Below are 20,440 nucleotides of genomic sequence, written 5' to 3'. Positions count from 1 at the left end.
GACCGGCAGACGGACAGACGGACAGAGAGGACCCTCCCCAAGCCGCCACGCCATGGCCGAGAGGAAGCAATCCGGGAAGGCAGCAGAGGACGAAGAGGTCCCTGCCTTTTTTAAAAACCTGGGCTCAGGCAGCCCCAAACCCCGGCAGAAATTCTGTGGCATGTTCTGCCCAGTGGAAGGGTCCTCGGAAAACAAGACCATCGACTTTGACTCGCTGTCCGTGGGCCGGGGCTCGGGGCAGGTGGTGGCTCAGCAGCGGGACGTCGCCCACTTGGGCCCGGACCCGCAGCCGCCGTACTCCCGGCAGGGCCGGCGCACAGGCGGGGAGCCATCTGTTGAATCGGGCCGGAAGGTGGAGATCCGGCGGGCCTCGGGCAAGGAAGCCCTGCAGAACATCAACGACCAGGTTGGTATGGGGGCGGGGGGCGGTGTTTGAGACAGAGGACGCTGCGTGAGGATCGCCCCTTCCTTGTCCCTCTACCAGCTCGGTGGAGAACCGAGAATCCCGGCGTGCCCACTGTTCTGCCCCGCCTCGAATGTCGTCTCCCTGCATGTGCACACGCACCCCACCCTGCCCGCCCCTTCTCCGTGAAGGGTGCTGAGAGGCTCTGGCTTGGCAGTGGGCGGCTTTGCGCCCACAAAGGCTGCCCGCGCCTTCCAGGGCCTGGGAGGTAAAGGATGGACCTATCCCCGGCTGGGGGAGTATGGTAGGGGGTCTCATGGTTGGAGAGGGGGATGGGCCGCGGCTCCATTCTTCTTAAATCCTCCGGGGCGGCTTCCGATTGCAGCTGTGGCTGGCTGCCCCACCCTTTTTTGATGCAGCTCAGAGCGTAGAGTGGAGGGTTCGCAGGAAGGTCAGCGGGCTCCCCGGGGGTCGGGAGGGGCGGGGGCCTCGACGGCCGCTCCCCGCCGCGCCCTGCGCGCTCTCCCAGAGCATCCCCTCTGGCGCCCTCCGCGCTCGCGTCCGGAGCTCGAAGGCCAGGACCATGGTCAGCGCCTCCCCGCACTGCCTGGGAGAATCTCTCTCATCACCCTGACTCCCGCTCACAGCGTGAGAAGAACCAGGGAGGCGTTGGAGTCACGCGAGGAACCGCGACGCTCCTAAATAACCCGTGTGGAGACCAAAGTTCCGCTAAGTATCTCAGCAAGGGCTTCCCACAGCGCTCCCCCCGCCACTCTCTGGGAAGGGCTTTGGGGATGAGGACTAAGTGGATCATATTCAAAGGGTTAAAAGAAAAGAAAAGAAAAAGGAAAATCCCTCACGTTTTGAATAGACGGCCATAGGTGGACTAGACCCCCTATAATGTGTTAGTGGGGAAACAAAGACCAGTTTGGTAAGCCTGATTTCAGAAGATGTTTGGCATCTTCGGCAGATATGTACAGTGCGCATTTCAAGTGCAATAGTCTTCTCACACCATGTGTTTTTTTTTTTTTTCCTTTATCAGGGTGACCTTCATACTCATGCAGTTTTTTCCCAGTCTTAATTTCTCAACTGATAAATTACAGTGTGAGAGGTTTCAACCCTTGTTTTTGATTTTTTTCCCCATGCCCATTGGTGAAGATGAGAAATCTCCAATGATTGATTATTTATTGACTACCTCTTTTGTGCCTTGTTTTCTGGGTAGGGTGAAGGTTAGCTATAAAAAGTTCAGGGTCATTTCTTCTTAAGGGTCTTCCAGAGTAGCTGGGAGTGGTCTGTACATATTCAATGAGTGATAACAAGCATTTATTGGACATTCAGGTTGTATGCTTACAGTGAACCCATCAGAGAACAGCTAAGGATTGGTGATAATGGTCTGGACATGTTACTATTTCCTGATGTGGCACAGAGTTTTTCACCTTTTGACTTGTATAAGACCAGTTCTAGGAGAGAGAAACCATTTGCTGTCATTTTCAAGTGACAACTAATTACTTACTTGACTCCTCCTCCCCCATCCCTGTCCTCTGATTTATTCACATGTGCATGTGTAAAGGGGGACCTGATATCCATATTTCACTATGAATCAACCAGGAGAACTTAATACAAAAACTCCATTTGTTCCAAGTGATCAGACAATTAAACCAAAAGTTTCTATAATGTAGCTTATCCTGAAAGCTGAGTGAGTGTGAAATACTTCCCTATATAAACATATAGGTGAGAGTCAGACCATGATCATATAACATCATGGGTGTGTGATGTTCATCTTCATCTAGTTGTGATGATAACTCTAATGTCCTAAAGGGAGCAGGAAAATGCCTTGAGATAAGGAAGGGATCGTTTAAAAACTGGCAGATCAGGGCGCAGAGGTTGAGAGTGGCCATCCCTATGATAATGGCAGTGAATTAAAACCCAGGGGGTTTGAGAGGCAAAGTTTCACTGGGTTCAGTAACACATCATTTTTCCTGTCCGTTTAGAAGCTTAGCTGTTTGATCATCAGAGCTACCTATTTGAACACTCTCTGAATTTAACAGAAATTCTAAATTGTAAACCTAGGGCACATGGAGTGGAAGATTTGAAGAGGAAATACCTAACAAATACGCAAGGCAATTTCAGCCCCTGGAAACCCACGTTTGCCTTAGGTGCCCAGTTATTAGTAGCAGAGGGTGATTCTGGCTTGATCTTTTGGCAGCCTTCCCTGAATTTTATTTTCAAAGTTGCCTTATCACATAAGGGCTGTTCATATGGGATTTTTTTCATTTGTGACTAACAGCATTTACCAGGATCAGTACTTAGAGTGTTTGAAGATTTCATGTCCATGCAAGAGAGAAGAGGCATCTGAGGGTGCGTGTGTATGTATATAACAATGCTGATTCCCCAAAGCATGGTTGGGCCCACCACTTTGACTGAATCAAGTAGCCATTACTTAGTTTTCAGCTAATGAGTGGGGTGACTACCAGCATCTCATGCATCTGAAGCCCTGGAACAGAGAGAGGTGGAGGAGAAGTAGAGGGAGTGGATCCCCGGGCCCCTGACTCTCCTCCCTGAATCTGTATAGGTGTCATTAATGTATGGTCAGAAGTGGCTTTGTTCACCTGTCACTCTAGCAGTCCTGCTGTTCTAGCAAGGCTTTGGGAAGGGAGGGTACTGGGCTTCTTAGCGTGGATACCACATGGCTTATGGGAGATGAGGGGAGGTTGAGTGTCTGCATTTGCATTTGCAGGTTTGAGCAAATCGGCACCAGAAAGCAATGGGTGTGGCTTGGACTAGGATGGTAGATTATGGTGAAAGGAAAGAGCCTGTGTAGTGAATGAGAATAAGGAAAGCTACCTCATTACTCTCTTTTTCCTTTGTGTCCTTAGGGACGTTCACCTTGGGCAGCAGGGAGGTTAAGTTGATTACCACCCATGAAGGACTCTGAGTCTCTTGAAATAGAGAGCAGAGGGCGGTCTAGTTGACCTCATTCTCCTTGTCAATGCCCAGGGGTGCCTCAGCCTTTCCCCATCTTCCCAGGAATTCCCTCCATCCTGCCTCACACAGGGTTTAGCCAGAACCAGCAGTTTAGCCAGGGATACTGGATCATAAGCATCCCTTCCAAAGGGGCTTCCAGGCTCTTTTCCCAGCAGCAAAGAACCTATGCAAACTAGAGTGTCGGGGGGTGAGTCTCCATTTCCCTGGGGTAGGTGTCAGTGAGTGAATTATACAAGAGAGCTGCTGAACTTGACCAAATCCCCAGATCTTTAAAATGCTTTCTGATATTCCCTTCCATGCTGCGTCCCCATCCCCTTCCCCCATGCTGATTGTCTCCCAGCCCTGGGTGCCCAGTGACTCTGTTGCCCTCTCACTGTTCAGTGCCACCCCTACACCACCCTGATAGTGATGCTCTTTTTAGATTTTTTTCTCAAAAAGCAATGAGTTCTGAAATCACTCTCTTCCCTCTTGCCCTCCTTTCTCCTGTTCAGAATCTCTTCCTTGTATTAATCTTAGCTAGAGCGAAATCTCAGTGATTGAAGGCGTTCATCTCTTATGTGAATAACTGATACACAAGTTGTCCCCAGAGATACTTGTTTGATAATAGACTAGCCTGTTCAACAAAATGGATGTCTACTTAGTGGAATGTGTGATACAGATTTGGCTGGGAGCCTAGAACAAGGGCATTAATTTGATACTTTAGAGGCCACATTGTTTCAAAGGGGGAGACACAAATATGAACATTTGTGTGTCCAAGATTTCAGAAAACCTCAGACCCACCTGGGTTCCAAGGGAGAAGGGTGCTTGGGGAGGAGAAGGAAGTGGTGATGACCCCTAGTTACTGGTTGCTCTTGATTTCCCAAATGATCATATAATTAGTTAAAATTTAAAGCGTAATTGTGGTAAAATACACAGAACATAAAATTTACCTTCTTGACCATTTCTAAATGTACAGTTCTGTAGTGTTAAATATGTTTATCCTCTTGTGCAACCGATCTCCAGAATTTTTTTGTCTTGCAAAACTGAAACTCTGTGCCCATTAAGCCATTAACTCCCCGTTCCGCCTCCCTCCCACCCTGACAACCACCATTCTGCTTTCTATGTCTACGACTTTGACTGCTCTAGGTGCTTCATGTAAGTGGCATCATATGGCATTTGTCCTTTTGTGACTGGCTTATGTCCCTTAGCATAATGTCCTTGAAGTTCGTCTATGCTATAATATCTGACAAGATTTCTTCATTTTTTTTTTAAAAGGAAAAAAAAAAACTTTTTTCTGGGGGAGAGGTATTTATTTATTTATTTAGTGGAGGTGCTGGGGATTGAACCCAGGACCTCGTGCACACTAAGCATGAACTCTACCACTGAGCTACACCCTCCCTCTGAGATTTCTTTCTTTTTAAAGGCTACATAATATTCCTATAATTAGTTAAGTTTTCACAAGTTATTTATTGATGATTGAAAACTTTATTAATGAAGTAATAGATCTGCAATGAATTAATCATGAGAGGAAGTAAGAATCACATTTTGGATGAGAAAGACTCCCTCAGCTTGGGGACCCAGGCTTGAGTAGGAGAAAACTCTTACCAGCTTGACAGCCTCTACCATCTTCCCCTCTTGTCGCTCAAGGGTGGAGGGGAGAATCGCTGTCATTGAACCTCTAGTGACATCTGACCATGACCTCTTTCTTGAACGTGGCATGGTTCACTTGTGGGCCATGGAAATCAGGCATGGGCTGGGCATTTTCCCACCCTTGGGAGAGACAAGCTAGGTAATCTTGTGGGTCCTTTGGTGCCAGCGTCCTTCTCTACTTCTCTGAGAAAGAAGGGAAAGTCAGAGTTGGTCACGGATTCACATGATGCTAGTACTGAATGTCCGGGCTGGAGAGAGACCTAACGGTTGTTTAACCCCTCACTTTAGAGGTGGAGACAGTGATGCCCAGAAAGTCAGTGCTTCATCCATAGAACTCAGGTGACAGTCCCACCACTAGGATGAAGGCCTCTCATGCTGAGTCCTATGCCAATAAAACCTTGTTACTTACACAGCACTCCCAAGGTCTTGCTATTTACTAAGTGCATGAACCAGGATTTGAACCAAGGTTTCCTGATGCAGTCCCACGTTTCGTGCAAGACACAATTTTGTGGCTCAGTTCCAATGCAGAGATAGCTAGTAAACTTAAAGGTACAATTTAGTTTTGTAGGTGAAATATTTCGTATCCCGTGAAACTTCATATATTCTATGGGGTAGGCCCTATGCTAAACACTTCCTATGCATTATCTTATTAATGCTGAGACAGCTCTGTTAAGTAGGTGATACTGTTATCCTTATTTTGTAAAAGAAATATCTGAAGGTAAAAGAAACTTACAAAGCAACTTGCTAACTAAAAGCCAGAGGCAGAATTTGAACCCAGGTGTACGTGACAAAGGGGCATCTTAATCACTGTGATGTACTGGATTGCTTTTTATATTAATTATGCTTTTCTCATTTTATCTCCAAAGAATTAAGTATTGCAAAAATAGTTCTGAGTAGTTCTGAGTACCTACTTTTTTTGTTTCTGTTTTGCAATGTACTCTTTGAAGCCATTTATAAAAGAGACCATTGATCTGTCTTTATGGATGTGACCTACGCTGCTGATATTCTGTCTTTCATTCTTTTTTTTAAACCCAAGACATGGCTTCAAATATCCCTGGGACAGAGGCCAACTCTGACAGTATGAATGACATGCTTGTCTCAGATTAGAGCAATGTGAGGACAAAGTGATTTTCCCACTTGATATAAATCATGAACTACAAGCAAATAATGAGGAAGTCAATAAAAGCTTTGGCAGGAGGGCTGGTGGACCCTTGAGTGGGGTTGGTTGGCACTCATAGCCACGGCTGGAAGCATAGATCAAGAGCTGGGCACAAACAGTGCCTTGAAGGGAAAGCATCCGGGCTTGAAGGTGGCTTGGGGTTAGTTTTTGAGACATACAAACAGCTTGCCTGGACTCTGATTCCAGGGCAGCTCCCTGGTGGAAAGATCTCTGGGCTAGGAGTCAGGGAGCCCAGCTTGTAGTCCTGGCTTTGTCTTCATGAGCCGTGCCACCTGCATGGCCGTCTACCTGGGGCTGTCATCAGGCTGGTCCTTAATCTCTCAGGCTCCTTCTCTCATTCCCACTAAGGGCTCTGAAAGAAAGCTGCTGTCCCTGGCTGGTTTTCTTGTTTTTCATTTTTTTTTTAGTAGCAGTAAAATTCACATGACAAAATTCTTACTTTAATCATTTTAAAGTCTACAATTCAGTGGCATTTAGTGCATTCACACTGTTGTGCAACCATCACTGCTGTCTAATTCCAGACCATTTTCACCACTCCAAAGAGAAATCCTCTATCTACAAAGCAGTCACTTCTCAACCTCCCCTCACCCCAGCCTGTGGCACCCCTGAATCTACTTTCCTTCTCCATGGATTTGCCTGCTCTGGGCACTTCACATAAATGGAATCACACAATATGTGGCCTTTTGTGTCTGGCTTCTTGTACTTAGTGTAGTATTTTCAAGATTCATCCACATTGTAGCGCGTATCAGCGCTTCATCCTGAGCGACATTCCACCATTGCCGTGGACCACGTTTGTGTATCAGTGCATCAGTTGAGGGACACTTGGGTTATTTCCACTTTTTGGCTATTATGAGTAATACTATTATTAATATTCTTTTGCAAGCTTTTGTTTGAACATATGTTTTTGGTCCTCTTGGGTGTGTACCTAGGGGTGGACTTGTTAGGTCATATGGTAATTCTAGGTTTGGCTTTTGGAGGAACCACCAAACTGTTTTCCACAAGGGCTGCACCATTTTACATCCCCACCAGCAGCATCCAAGGGTTTCAATTTCTGCACATCCTCCACAACACCTGTTATTTTCCCTGTTTTGATTATAACCATCCGAGGGGGTGTGTAAAGTGGTATGCCATTGTGGTTTTGATTTGCATTTCCCTAATGAGTGATGACATTAAGCACTTTCCGTGTGCTTGCTGTCATTTGTATATCTTTGGAGAAATGTCTGTTCAAATCTTTTGCCCATTTGAAAATTGAGTTGTTCGTCTTTATGTTGTTGAGCTGTTCTTTTATATATATATATATATAGTCTGGATACTAGCCCCTTATTAGATAAAAGTTTGCAAATATCCTTTCCCATTCTGTTGGTGTCTATTCACTTTTCGATTGTGTCCTCTGATGCACCAAAGGTTTAATTTCAATGAAGCCCGATTTATCTATCTTTTCTTTTGTTTCTTATGCTTTTGATGTTATATTATCTCTGGCTGTTCTCAAAACTGCTGGATCACTGAAATCTGGCAAAGAAGTCCAGGGTCTCATTTCCTAGAATCAAATTCATATAACTAAATTCTGTTGTTTTAAGGGAGCTTTGAAATTCACTTAGAATTGTATTTGCGATAGCTCAGCATTCTTGAGTGTTTCCTGCACTGCATAGGTCTGGCCTTTCTGTCTCATCATCCTGTTCATATAAAGAAAACACTTGTGTGTGTGTGTGTGTGTGTGTGTTCACACATATATGTGGCTTTATTTATTTATTTATTTATTTAATTAATTAATTTAATTATTTAATTATTTATTTATTTTAATGAAGTTGAAAATTTGTTTTCCAAACCAGTGATTTGGGAGTGGTAGGGATGGTTCTCAGGAGGACAGTGACTAACAAGATGAATTTAGGAAAAATAACTTTGCGAAATGAATTGAATTCAATTTTTATCTTGTTCTATTTTTAAGAAATAACGTGACAGAGTACTATGTTCGTTGTAGTCTACACTGACATGGAACTTTTTTAGAAAAAGAAATCACTGGCAACCTTTTTAGCTAGAAATGACTACTGACAGCATTTTGTGTATTGTTTTCCCCAGTCTTTATATTCCTACCAAAAATGAATGAGAAATACTGTGTTTCAGCCTCCCTGACATCACTGGGTATTATAATTCTTATAAGTATCCCCAAATTTATAGGTGACAAGTAGTATCTAGCTTTTTGCCAATTTTCCTGCTAATGTGTTCATGTTTTAAACACTGATTTATAAAAATTCCATGTAAAATGGATGCATTTTTAAATCTCTTGTTACACGTTTTTCCCTAGTTTAGCATCTGATTTTTTATAGCCTTTATTTTTTGACATCCAAATTTAAATTTTACATAGTTAAGTCAGTTCATCTTTTCTGACTTTTTTTTGTCTTTCAGGATTATTACTTATTTATAAAGAAAATTTAAAACCTTTTTAGGTTTTGTGTTTATTTATATTTAAATCTGGCACTTAATTTTTGTCTATAAATTGAATAAGGTATAACTTAATTTTCCAAATAATTAGCTAGTTGTTCTAATGGAATTTATTGAATAATTGATGTTTTTCCACTTATTTTTTTTTAACATTTTTTATTGAGTAATAGTCATTTTACAATGTTGTGTCAAATTCTAGTGTAGAGCACAATTTTTCAGTTATATATGAACACATATATATTCATTGTAACATTTTTTTTCACTATGAGCTACCACAAGATCTTGTTTATATTTCCCTGTGCTATACAGTATAATCATGTTTATCTATTTTGCATTTTAAAATCTCAGTCTGTCCCTTCCCACCCCCCGCCCCCTTGGCAACCACAAGTTTGTATCTATGTCTATGAGTCTGTTTCTGTTTTGTATTTCTGTTTTGTTTCATTTTGTTTTGTTTTGCTTTTAGATTCCTCATATGAGCGATCTCATATGGTATTTTTCTTTCTCTTTCTGGCTTACTTCACTTAGAATGACATTCTCCAGGAATATCCATGTTGCTGCAAATGGTGTTATGTTGTCGGTTTTTATGGCTGAATAGTATTCCATCGTATAAATATACCACATCTTCTTTACTCAGTCACCTGTTGATGGACATTTAAGCTGTTTCCATGTCTTGGCTATTGTAAATAGTGCTGCTATGAACATTGGGGTGCAGGTGTCTTTTTGAAGTAGGGTTCCTTCTGGATTTATACCCAGGAGCAGGATTCCTGGGTCATATGGTAAGTCTATTCCTAGTCTTTTGAGGAATCTGCATACTGTTTTCCACAATGGCTTTCCTTGCTTCCCTCTCCCACTCTTAATGATTTAGATGTCTTCTTTTACAATTTTGTGTTTATTCTTTTTGTAATTCATGGCAGTTATCTCCTTTCCAGTTATGAGTTTCTCATTTTTGTAGCATCCTGCTTCTTTTCTATTTAGAGTAGACCTGTCAATATTTCTTTTAGCATGGGTTTAGCACGTCTCAGGCTGGGTGTCGTGGGGACCCTTTGTGCCCGTTTAACTCAGTTCTGTCAGTCAAGGGGTGCTCAGGGCAGATCTGAGCCTCGGAGGCTCCCCCTTCATCCCGCCGGCCTCTCCGTTGGAGGGGGGAGACCCAGCGAACGAGCGCCAGTCCTCCTCTGCCGCTCCCTCCCCGCGGGATCGATCCCGCACTGTTTTGCTTTTTCTTTCTTTTTTCCTTTTTTCCTACCAGATTTTTGGCGTCTTTGTCTTTCAAAGAGGGCGATGTTCTGTCGGAGTTCGGCAGGTGCTCTTGTTGGCTGAATGGGTCCGTAGATGTGAGTTTTGGTGTATTTGTGGGAGAGGGTGAGATACAAGCTTCCTTCTACTCTGCCATCTTGTTTCTCTCTCCACTTATTTTTTATATACTCAACTTCTTATATATATATGCATGGGTTTTGGCTTCCTACTCTGTTTCATTGATCTGCCTTACTAATTTCGTAGTGGTTCAATACCGCTTTAATTCCTGTAACTTTTATTTTGAGGTATAGTTGATTTATAATATTACTTTAGTGTCAGGTGTATGACATAGTGATTCAGAATTTTTATAGATTATACTCCAATTATACTTATAAAATATTGGCTATATTTCCTGTTCTGTACAATAGATCCTTACACTGTAACTTCAATATTTTTATTTTTCTTCATTTTTTCCACCATTCAACTGTATTTTCCATGAAAGACATTTTCAGTTACAGAAACCTGATATGATTTTTACCAGAATTATATTAAATTTATATATTGAATTATAAGAAATTTTCCTTTTTAAGGTAGTAAGCCTTTCTACCTCAGTTTACAGTATGTCCTGCCATTTTTTCAGGTATTTTGTTGTATTCCTCTGAAATTTTTTTGTTACAGATTTTGTTGCTATTGTAAATGGGAAATTTCCCCATCATATTTTGTAGTTTACATTCTGGGTGGCTCTTGAGTTTCACATTAATTAATAATATGATTTTATTATTATATTTATATATGATTGCTTTATTGAACTCACTTTAGGTTCTCAGTTGACATTGTTCAGCTGATCCTCTTGGAGCAGTTTAATTATCTAATATTACTTTTATGTCTCTTTCTCGCCAATTCCTTTATTTATTGTTTCTATTCCTGGTCTCATTACATTGCTTGAACCCCTAGAACCATGTTGGATAATGGTGGTTACAGTAGGGTTTCCGGTTTGATCTCCGACTTTAATGAGAAAGCCTCTATGCTTTCTTTATTGTTTGAGAGAGAGATTTTCTAACATGTTAAATAACCACTCAGTTCCTACTTGTGTGTACTGTCAACGTCCTTCTGCCGGTGACCACCAAGAACAAATTGGATGAGATGGATTTATTGCTTGTTGCAGGGAGAGAGACCACACACCACAGGGAACCATGGGGCACCCATACGGTTCTCCCCGTACGGCATTAGGGCATTAGGGAGAGATGTGGGCTTTTGTGGAGTGATTTGGGGACGGCCTAAGGGATCACGCATTTTCTCTGGACTGGGTGCTGTCATAAAGTGGTGATGATTCTATGATTGGGTACCTCAGTAACTCTTTTTTTCTTTTTTTTTTAAAAGGATGAGACAGATTTGTGGAACCGTCTCACGGCATACGTTTTTTGCCTGTATTATTTGTTTTCTGAGGGGAAGGTAATTATTCATTTATTTAGCTTGGAGGAGGTACTGGGGATTGAACCCAGGGCCTCTTGCGTGCTGAGCATGCGCTCTACCACTTGACCTACACCCTCACCCTCTCAATAACTCTTAATCGCACAAGGGCAGATTAGACTGGGGCTAAAGCTGTGGTTTGTAAAGAAACACTGGGCACTCGTATTAATTAGGATAGGGGGATTCTCTGTGGTGGTGTGTGACTTGGACCACATCCATATTTTATTAGATGTGATTCTGGAGGGGCCTCATCTTTGTTTCAATCCATCGTGGTCACTGCGTGGCCTTCTCTGCTGTCGATGCTCTGTGAAGTCTACGTTTACTTGCTGTGAGTGCCAGGCAAGCTCTGGGCAACTGTTTTCTGTTTCTCAATATACTGTTAAAATCAGGGCTTGGTGTATTTAGATTCCATTCTGTAATATTTTATGTCTGTTTCTGTTTTAGAGATGTTTGCTTGTCGTCCCCTGAAGATGCCAAATAGTTTCCTGAACTCCCCCTGCCTCCCTCCAAGAGATGGTATCTCTTACCCTTAGTTCTGTAATTATTTTTCATATGTTTGATATTTTTCCCTTTTTGTTACCTTCAGTGTGGGCGAGATCCAGTCAGAATCCATGTTTTTAGCAGTTGAGTGTGTGAACAGTCTTTGGCCTCATTCCCTGACTGTATGTACCAGTTGAATATTCTTTTTTATGCTTGTAGTTGGAGGATTGATTCAAACACCAGCTCCTTGTCCAATTCCCATTTTCTGGTGCCGAAGTTGCAGGCTTTGGCCTTCATCTCCAGTCAAATTTCAAAAACAAATTTGGGGAACCACTTAAGAGTTGCCAAATTCTTATGCTGCCAACACAGGGACACTAAGGAAAAAACCTCAATGTAACTATGTAGTATCATCTCATAAAATGAAGACCGTTTTATTTTATTGTATTTTAGTAAGGAGGCATTTTTTTCTTTCTATTAAAAAAAATTTTTTTAAACACTTAATTTTTTTTTTTTTTTGGTTGGGGGAGGCAATTAGGGTTATTTATTTATTTATTGTTTTTTTAACGGAGGTACCGGGGATTGAACCCAGGACCTTGTGCGTGCTAAGCACGCATTCTACCGCTGAGCTATACCCTCCACCCATTAAAACCATTTTAGTCCTAAAATTATTAAAGGGGGAAATGACTCAAGAATTTGAATATATACATAAATTGAGCTTTATGAAAAAATTAAATGAATTGTCTTTATTTTTCTCATTTTGACCTTGATTTATAAACACCTTGCTCCGGGCAGCCTGGTATCAGCGGCCAGGCCAGCGTTGGTTGAGGTGGCATCTCTCTTACCTCTCCTTGTCTGACCTTTCCTGCACAGTCTCTTTCCAGAAGTTTTTATCTGTGTTGGGTAAAGAGACATGACCCCCTCACCCCGACCCCCAATCAATATGGGCAACTGCTTTAAAATGCACTGGAGATTTGTTTCAATCAGGCATGGGAAGGCACACAGACATGGAAAAGACTGTCCTGAAGGAAGACGCTTGTGTACTCACAGGTTCCTGGAAGCAGGAGACAGAGCCCACACGCTAGGGCTACGTGGGGGCGCATCAGAGTCAGTCAGGAGGCAGGGGAAGTGGGGGGAGGGCATGGGGAAGAGCCGCTATGTTGCTTTCTGAGAAGGAACAGGCAAGGCAGGGTGAACAGGCCTAGGATTGGCTGGTCTGGATAATTTTAGTGGGCCCTGGGACACAGGTGCTTTCTCCAGTTGTCTGATACCTGATTAGGGAAGGTGTTGTGACCCCAAGTTCAAGAGCTTCACAAAAGAGGCAGTGGGCTTATGCCTTCTGGGTTGACTGGTTTGCATATGAGAGGAACACTCCCTGAGAACCCGGGACGCTGGGGACTGGCTGGCTCTGGGGACTGGCTGGCTCTGGGAGGGGCATCTCTCCAGGGTCAACAGGACCCCAGATGTCCAAGGACCAGAAATACAGAATCTAAAAAGGCATGATTTATATAACAATACGAGCTGGCAATGGTAGTCCTAAGATTACAACAAAATTCTGGCCTTAGGTGTCTGTTGGCCTTAGGTTTTCAGAATTATTGGGCGCTTTTGTTTTTGCATGATCTTCATTTGTATTTCAGCTGGAATGCTCTATTGGGACTTTCTGGCCTCATGCCTTAAGTCTGGAAATCCATAATCTGACTTTCTTTGTTTTTGGCTGGGGCAGGTAATTAGGCTTACTTATTTATTTATTTTTAGAGGTGGTACTGGGGATTGAACCCAGGACCTAGCGTATGCTAAGCATGCGCTCTACCACTTGAGCTATACCCTCCCCCTCTCATAATCTGACTTTTAAAAATTTGATGCATGTTCAGAGTTTTGGTCACAGTCACTAAAGGCAACGGAGCCAAAACCTGTCCATCACACTTTTGGACTTTCTATTTATTTATGTAAATGAACTACATTTCTTACAGGGTATATGATTATGCCAAAGCTGGTAGTGAAGATGACTAGAAAAAATTAACTGCAAAAAGCTGTCATCTACAGGCTTCTCCAATTTCAGTGGCAGAATTAGGAAAAACAGGATTTCCGGGAAGGGTCAGCGTTACCTCCTGACCATGAATTCATCCAGTGACAGTGAGCACCGTAATCACTGCATCGTGGTGGCTTTCTTAGCTTAGCAATGGTACACCAGCAGAAGTATGTTTATCATGTTATTCTTGAAATAACCTTTAACTGATCTGTGGTATTTCTGGTCACATCCTAATTAGGTGTGGACTCTGAAATTGTCATGTAGGATTCAGGAGCTTGGTCCTGCATGGAATTGTCCAAGTTTGGAGCCAGATAAAGCAATGCAGAGACATTCTACAAATTCCTCAGGCCTGACAGGGCTCTGGACTGCTATTAGAACTCTTAGATATTTAACCTTATCACCAGCTGGTTCTTTTCCTTTCCTTTTGGCCACTTAGTTAGAAGACGTATTTCTGTGACAAAACATTATGCAGGAATCCATTATTAAACATAGAGATAAGGCAAAAGCCCACTTTGACCATTCTTCCCATCCTGGTCCCCTCCATAACCAAGGTTTAGCCATTCCTTTGTATCCTTCCAGCCCCTTTCCTGTATTTACAAGTGCACATGTCCTTGGAGAAAATTATTTGTGTGCGTGTGTGTGTGTGTGTGTGTGTGTGTGTGTGTGTGTTCCATAAGTGATGGCACTGTGTCAGCCACCTGTTCCTTTCCTGTCTGCATTTCAGGGGTCTGTGTTACTATATATAAACTGTGTTAGTTCATAGGAGCTCCCAGTCTTTTGACTGCTGATGCTAATAATGGTCACTGATATTTTTGGGATGCTGACCCCATCCCGGGCACTCTTCTAATGTTTTACATGGGGTCACCTCTTCAGGCCTTTCAGTGACCCTGGGGAGTAGGTTTTATTGTCTCCATTTTAATGAGGAAACGGAGGCAGAAAGGGACCAAGTAACTTGCTTAAGGTTATGTGCTCAGTAAGTGATGAAGTCAGGATATTAAATCAGGCATTTGGTTCTAGAATCTGTATCCCTAATCAGAACATTATTCTATGGTATGAATATACCATGGCATATTTAGCCATTTTTCTGTTGTTTCCAGTTTTCATTGATAATAAGCAATGGTTCGGGGGGCATTCTGTGGATACTCACTTGCTCGTGGGAGAATGTGGGTGCTTCTCTGTGGTGGATGCTGGAGAGTGAAACTTCTGGGTCCTGGGTAAGCACATCCAACATTATGATAGATGCTGTCACCCTTGAAAGGGCCTGTCCTTTTCACACTCCCACCAGCCACATAGAAGCATACCTGTTTCCCCATGACTTCACCAACACTTGATGTCAGATTTTAAAAATTTGCCAGTCACATGGGTTAAAAAATGGTATCTCATAATTTTCTCTTGCCTTTGTCTGAGTGCTAGTGGATGGAGCATATTTTCATATGGTTGCGGGTCATTTATAGTGCTTATTTTGTGAACTGCCAGTTTGTAATCCTTACTCATTTTTCTGTGTTAATATTTGTCTTTTTCTTTTTGGTTTCTAAGAGTTATGTATTTTGGGTTCCACAACTCACCCTTCAGCCCACCCCCAAATGGCCTCAGTCTCTACTGAAATTCATCACGGCCAATGCGTTTTCCACGAAGTGGATTCGACAGACCCTGCCCTGTCATCGTCTTGCTCTGTAACCCAGTAGTTTACCACCGCCCCGTTTTAGTGGGTTTGAGGACAGTCCGGCTAGTAGAGGAAAAACATGACCACTAGATGGCAGTAGTACACAGTGAGAGTCATTTGGGTGGCGCTTTGACAAGTTGCTGGAGAGGTGGAAGAAATGATTGAACTGTTCTGCTTTGTTTAAATCAAATATATATATATATTATATAAATCCCCAGCACGTAAATGCCTGAGCCTCAGTAGCTTAACAAGAGAAAAAAAAAGAAAGAAAGAAAATTGTAGAAAATATAAAGATACAAAAGAACATCTTCCATTAGTTATTGGAGCCATGGTACCACACTTCATGTATGCTTTGAAAACCCTACTGTGTACTCACAAGAGAATGAAGTTGAAAAAGGCAAATTGCATCTTAGTATTATTATGATAATAGTTTTTATCTCCCTGCACCTCCCTGTAAGAACCAGTGCTGGAGCGAGCGCCTTAGGACTCAGAGTGGGGCTTATATTTTCTGTCTACTTAGATGAAGGCATCCAATCCCATGGTTTAAGTACGTGTGCTAATGACTTCAAATTTGTATCTCCAACTTATACTTATCTGCTTGCCTACTCAACATTTTCACTTATATATCCAATAAACTTCTCAAAATTGACATGCCCAAAATAGAACTTTTGATTTTCCCTAAGTATGCTCATCTCCAGGTCTTTTCAATGTGTGTACCACCTCCATGGTTGCACAAATCAAAAATCACAGTATACATCCATGATGTCTCCATGTCCCCCATCCCTTACGTCCATCCCATCAACAAGCCTATAGCGTTTACCTCCACGACACACCTCAAATCCATCGACTCCTTTCCACCTGTCTCTGCTCTTCCACTCAGTCCCAGCTACCGTCATGTTGCACCTGGACCACAGTAACAGCCTCCTAATGGTCACCATTGATTAACTCTTGTGCTACTATAATCCAGTTGTCCCAAGCAGCTAGAGTGGTCCTTAAAAATGCAAATTAGATTGTGCCATTCTTCTTCCTAAACAAGTTTTGGCTTTCATTTTAGTTCGCCAAAGACTCTTCATGATGGACCGCTCGCCTTCCTCTCCAGCAGCATTCAGACCACTCATCCTCTTCTTCACTATCCTCTAATCACTCAAGACTCTTTTCTCTTCTGTGGACATGGCAGTCTCCTTCTCATGTCTCAGTCTTAGTGGTGTCTCTTCTCCCTACTTGGTTTGTTCTTTCCATGAATAACTCCTTTGCGCGAATAACTCCTTTGCGCGAATAACTCCTTATTATAATTTCGGCCTTAATTAATTAATTTTATTTTATTTTTATTCTTTTGTCCTTTAACTTTCATTTTTCTTTATTATTATTATTTTTAATGGAGGTACTGAGGATTGAGCCTGGGACCTCGTGCATGCTAAGCACACTCTCTGCCCCTGAGCTATAATCTCCCCTCTAGGAGGCCTTAATTTAAATGTGTTTACAGCAAGCTTTTCCTCTGGAAAGCCCTACAGAAAAGCTTCCTTTTATCTGAAGCAGTGTTGTCCAATAGCAATACGATGGAAGCCACATAAGTAACTCTATGCTTTCTAGTAGCTTCTGTGAAAAAGTAAAAAGAAATATCGGAGAATAATTGTAATAATGTATTTTATTTAAACCCAAATAGATCCAAAATATTGTCATTTCAATATGTGATCAGTATCATTAATGACATCTTTTACATTATTAAAAAAATTTTTTTGTTTGTTTTTTAGGGAGGGTAATTAGATTTATTTCTTTGTTAATTTATTTATTTTTAATGGAGATACTGGGGCTTGAACCCAGGACCTCATGCATGCTAGGTCCACACTCTACCACTGAGTGGTAACCCCTCCCCACATTATTTTTTTTTAATACCGTCTTTTTTCCCCTGGCTTTATTGAGATACATTTGGCATAGCATTGTGTAACTTTAAGGTGTGTACCATGATGACTGACATATACATATGTTGTGAAATGACATCCTTGCTGCGTCCTTGCTTGAAGAAATTTCAGTGGCCTTGACGTACTCTTCCCCACGGCTCTTCTCCATCATCACGTGCATGCCCAGACCTGGCCTCCCCAGCAGATGAGGACTTAGGAAAGGGTCTGCGTGAGGCTCACACTGTGTCTCTCAGCTCTGGCCTTGACCCCAAAGGGGAATAAAAGGGAAGGGCTCAAACCAATGGCTGCCCGGGGCTCATGAGTGTAGGATTCAGACCCCTGCAGTTCTGGTGATAACCTGGATCCTACCAGATCATGACTGCTTCTGGCATTCTGTAGGTGAGATGGCCAAATGACCTGATACAGAAAAAAAAAAAAAAAAAAAAAAAAGGAGGAGAGAGAGTGAGTGGGAGGGGGCAGGATAAGGACCATATGTCCCAATACTGGGTTGAAAGAACATTTCACAAGGTGACCTTGGTCATCCTGCCTTTGCCTATTTGAATTTTCCACACACCAGCCAAGAAGGAGATCTGTTACCCGGGAGGCTGCCCGTGCTTAAGGATGGCCTTTGTTCAAGGGCTCCTACCCCATTCCCATTAAGGAGAAGTGTCCGGAGACACACCCACGGTTCTAGCAGTTTCTGCAACACGGAGAGTGTCTCCCAGAGACAGCCCAATCCACCTATGAGTACAGGGGGTGCTGGTAGCAAGTTAGGGCGCCCAGACCTCAGTGACAATTCCACAGGCTCCTCTACTGGGAGGGAATGGCTGTCATGGGTGCCCCTCAGTCCTCCTGGGAGCTGTTACTGAATCAATGGGGCTTAAGACAGAGCCTGGTTATGAATTTTGTGCCTCAGGAGATCAAGTTCCAGTGTAATTGTATTTTATAACTGGGACTTTTGTTCAGGGAGCTTACTCATGTATTCATTTATCTGTCCTTTTCCCACTAGTCCATCCACCCATCATCTACTCATGTACTTTATCCTTCCATCATCCATCCGTTATCCACCCATCTACCCATCTATCCATCCATCCATCATCCATCCATCCATCAATCCATATTCTATCCATTATCCACCCATCTACCCATCCATCCATCCATTATCCACACATCTGCCCATACACCCATCATCCATCCACCCACCCATCCATCATCCATCCATCCATAATCTATCCATCCATCATCCATCTGTAATCTATCCATCTATCTATCCACCCATTCTTTCAGAATTTGTTGTGTGCTATTGTATGCAAGGCATTATGGTGGCTGCTGAAAAAGGAAAGCGTAGTCTCTGCCCTCAGGAAGCTTGTTGTCTAGGAGAAAGAGACAATGTATAAAGAAATAGGTGCAGGAAACTGTTTCCAGTGCTCTGTTAGAAGTCCGTGCAAGGCCCAGTGGTGCGTAACAGGAGTGGTCAGTGCCCTTGGGGGCTCAGGAATGGCTGCTAAGAGAAGGTGATGGTGTGAAGGATCAGAGAGGGGATGGCATGTTGAGAGGGGTGGGGATACAGCCCGACACATTCAGGGAAAGCGAAGAGTTTGGTGCGGCTGAAGCAGGGGTGTGAAATATGGCTGCAGCGAGTGCTGAGGAAAGCAAGGCAAGAGATGTAGGCAGAGGCTGGGTTATCGTAAAGGTCTGGGTACCACGCTCAGGCTTTGGGACTTTATCACACTGGTAGCCGTTAAAGTATTTTAAAAAATTTTTTTATTGACATGTACTTGACTGACAATGTTAGTTTCAGGGGGTTTAGCAAAGTGATTCAATCTCACATATACATAATACATATTTTCTTTTCAGATTCTTCTCTATTATATGTTATTATAGGAAATGGAATATAATTCCCTGTGCTAGACAGTAGGTCCTTGTTGTTTATCTGTTTTATATACAGCCGTGTGTGTCTGTTACATTACTACACCAACAGATGCCACTAAAGTATTATACGCAGAAGAGACACATGGTCAGATGTGCACTTTTGAAAACGTACTTTGGCTTCAGGACAGAATAAGACCCAGGAGCCGGGTCCCAGTTAATTAGGCAGGGGGGGTTGGTGACCGCTCTAAGGGAGGCTGCGGTCCGGGATGGAGAGGACAGAGGAGGAGACGGGGAGGGCACCGCCTCCCCCTTAGTCTCTCAGGCCTCCTCTTTCAGCCTGATCACCTTGAAGTGGCCATTTACTAGTTGAACTCCATTTCTCAGCTCCTGAGGAACAGAAGGGAACTCCCAGGTGTGTGGACAAGTGCAGGCAGTCGGATTCCTCCCGTAGTGGCCACACGAGGTCAGCGTTGCCCGTGGGTGTGGCGTCTAGCCTAGAGGCCCACAGACTCGCTGAACAGTCTGCTCACAGCACAGCTCCTGTTGGCTACATCCCTTCCTGTTCCCTTATCGGCTCGTGTCCAGTGAGGTCCCATTCTGTTTCTGCAGGGACGCCGGATGTGCTCGGAAGTTGGATGGTACTCAGTCTTTGGATGGGGGACACTGGCAGGCACAGAGCCCCCAGGCCAGGCCTAGGGTAGAGGAACACACTTTTCTGGAGCTGGTGAAGCAGTGGGTGTACAGGTGTCTCATTCGATGACCTCGCTGTGCACAGCGCCTTGTAGTACTTCTGGGGCTGGCACACAGGGGCTCGTAAGCTCTGGCTAACTTGAAAACAAACCGTGGGGGGGCAGGGGAGAGAGGAGGGAGGAAGGCAGGGGGAGGCAGAACAATCTGATTAAGGGAAAATTCAGAGTGTCTTTAAATCTTCACAATATCCAGCTGGACTACTTCCAAGAATTCACAGACTCACCTAACACATCGCCCCGAAGGGGAGTGGTGTCCAGGGAACCTGTCTGAACACCTGAGCCAGCAGCATAGAGTGTTCTTGAATCAGTGAGTCGTCCTCAGGATTTGGACATGGCTGGATGCTTTTAAGAGACTTAAACTCCCCAAATATTGCTTATATTCTCTGGGCACAGAGTTCAGCCCTTTTCTT

At 43.3% G+C, this 20,440-nt stretch overlaps 1 non-coding gene across 1 annotated transcript; it reads right to left on the bottom strand.

Moving 5' to 3' along the window:
* Nucleotides 1-4,692: 4,692 nt before the first annotated feature.
* Nucleotides 4,693-4,765, bottom strand: TRNAT-AGU (transfer RNA threonine (anticodon AGU)). Its single transcript has one exon. It is a non-coding gene; the product is annotated as a tRNA-Thr (tRNA).
* Nucleotides 4,766-20,440: the final 15,675 nt, after the last annotated feature.

This window comes from Camelus bactrianus, chromosome 31 (assembly GCF_048773025.1).
Source record: "Camelus bactrianus isolate YW-2024 breed Bactrian camel chromosome 31, ASM4877302v1, whole genome shotgun sequence".
NCBI classification, from domain to species: domain Eukaryota; kingdom Metazoa; phylum Chordata; class Mammalia; order Artiodactyla; family Camelidae; genus Camelus; species Camelus bactrianus.
Note: the sequence above shows the minus strand (reverse complement) of the source record. Positions and strands in the feature narration are given on the sequence as shown.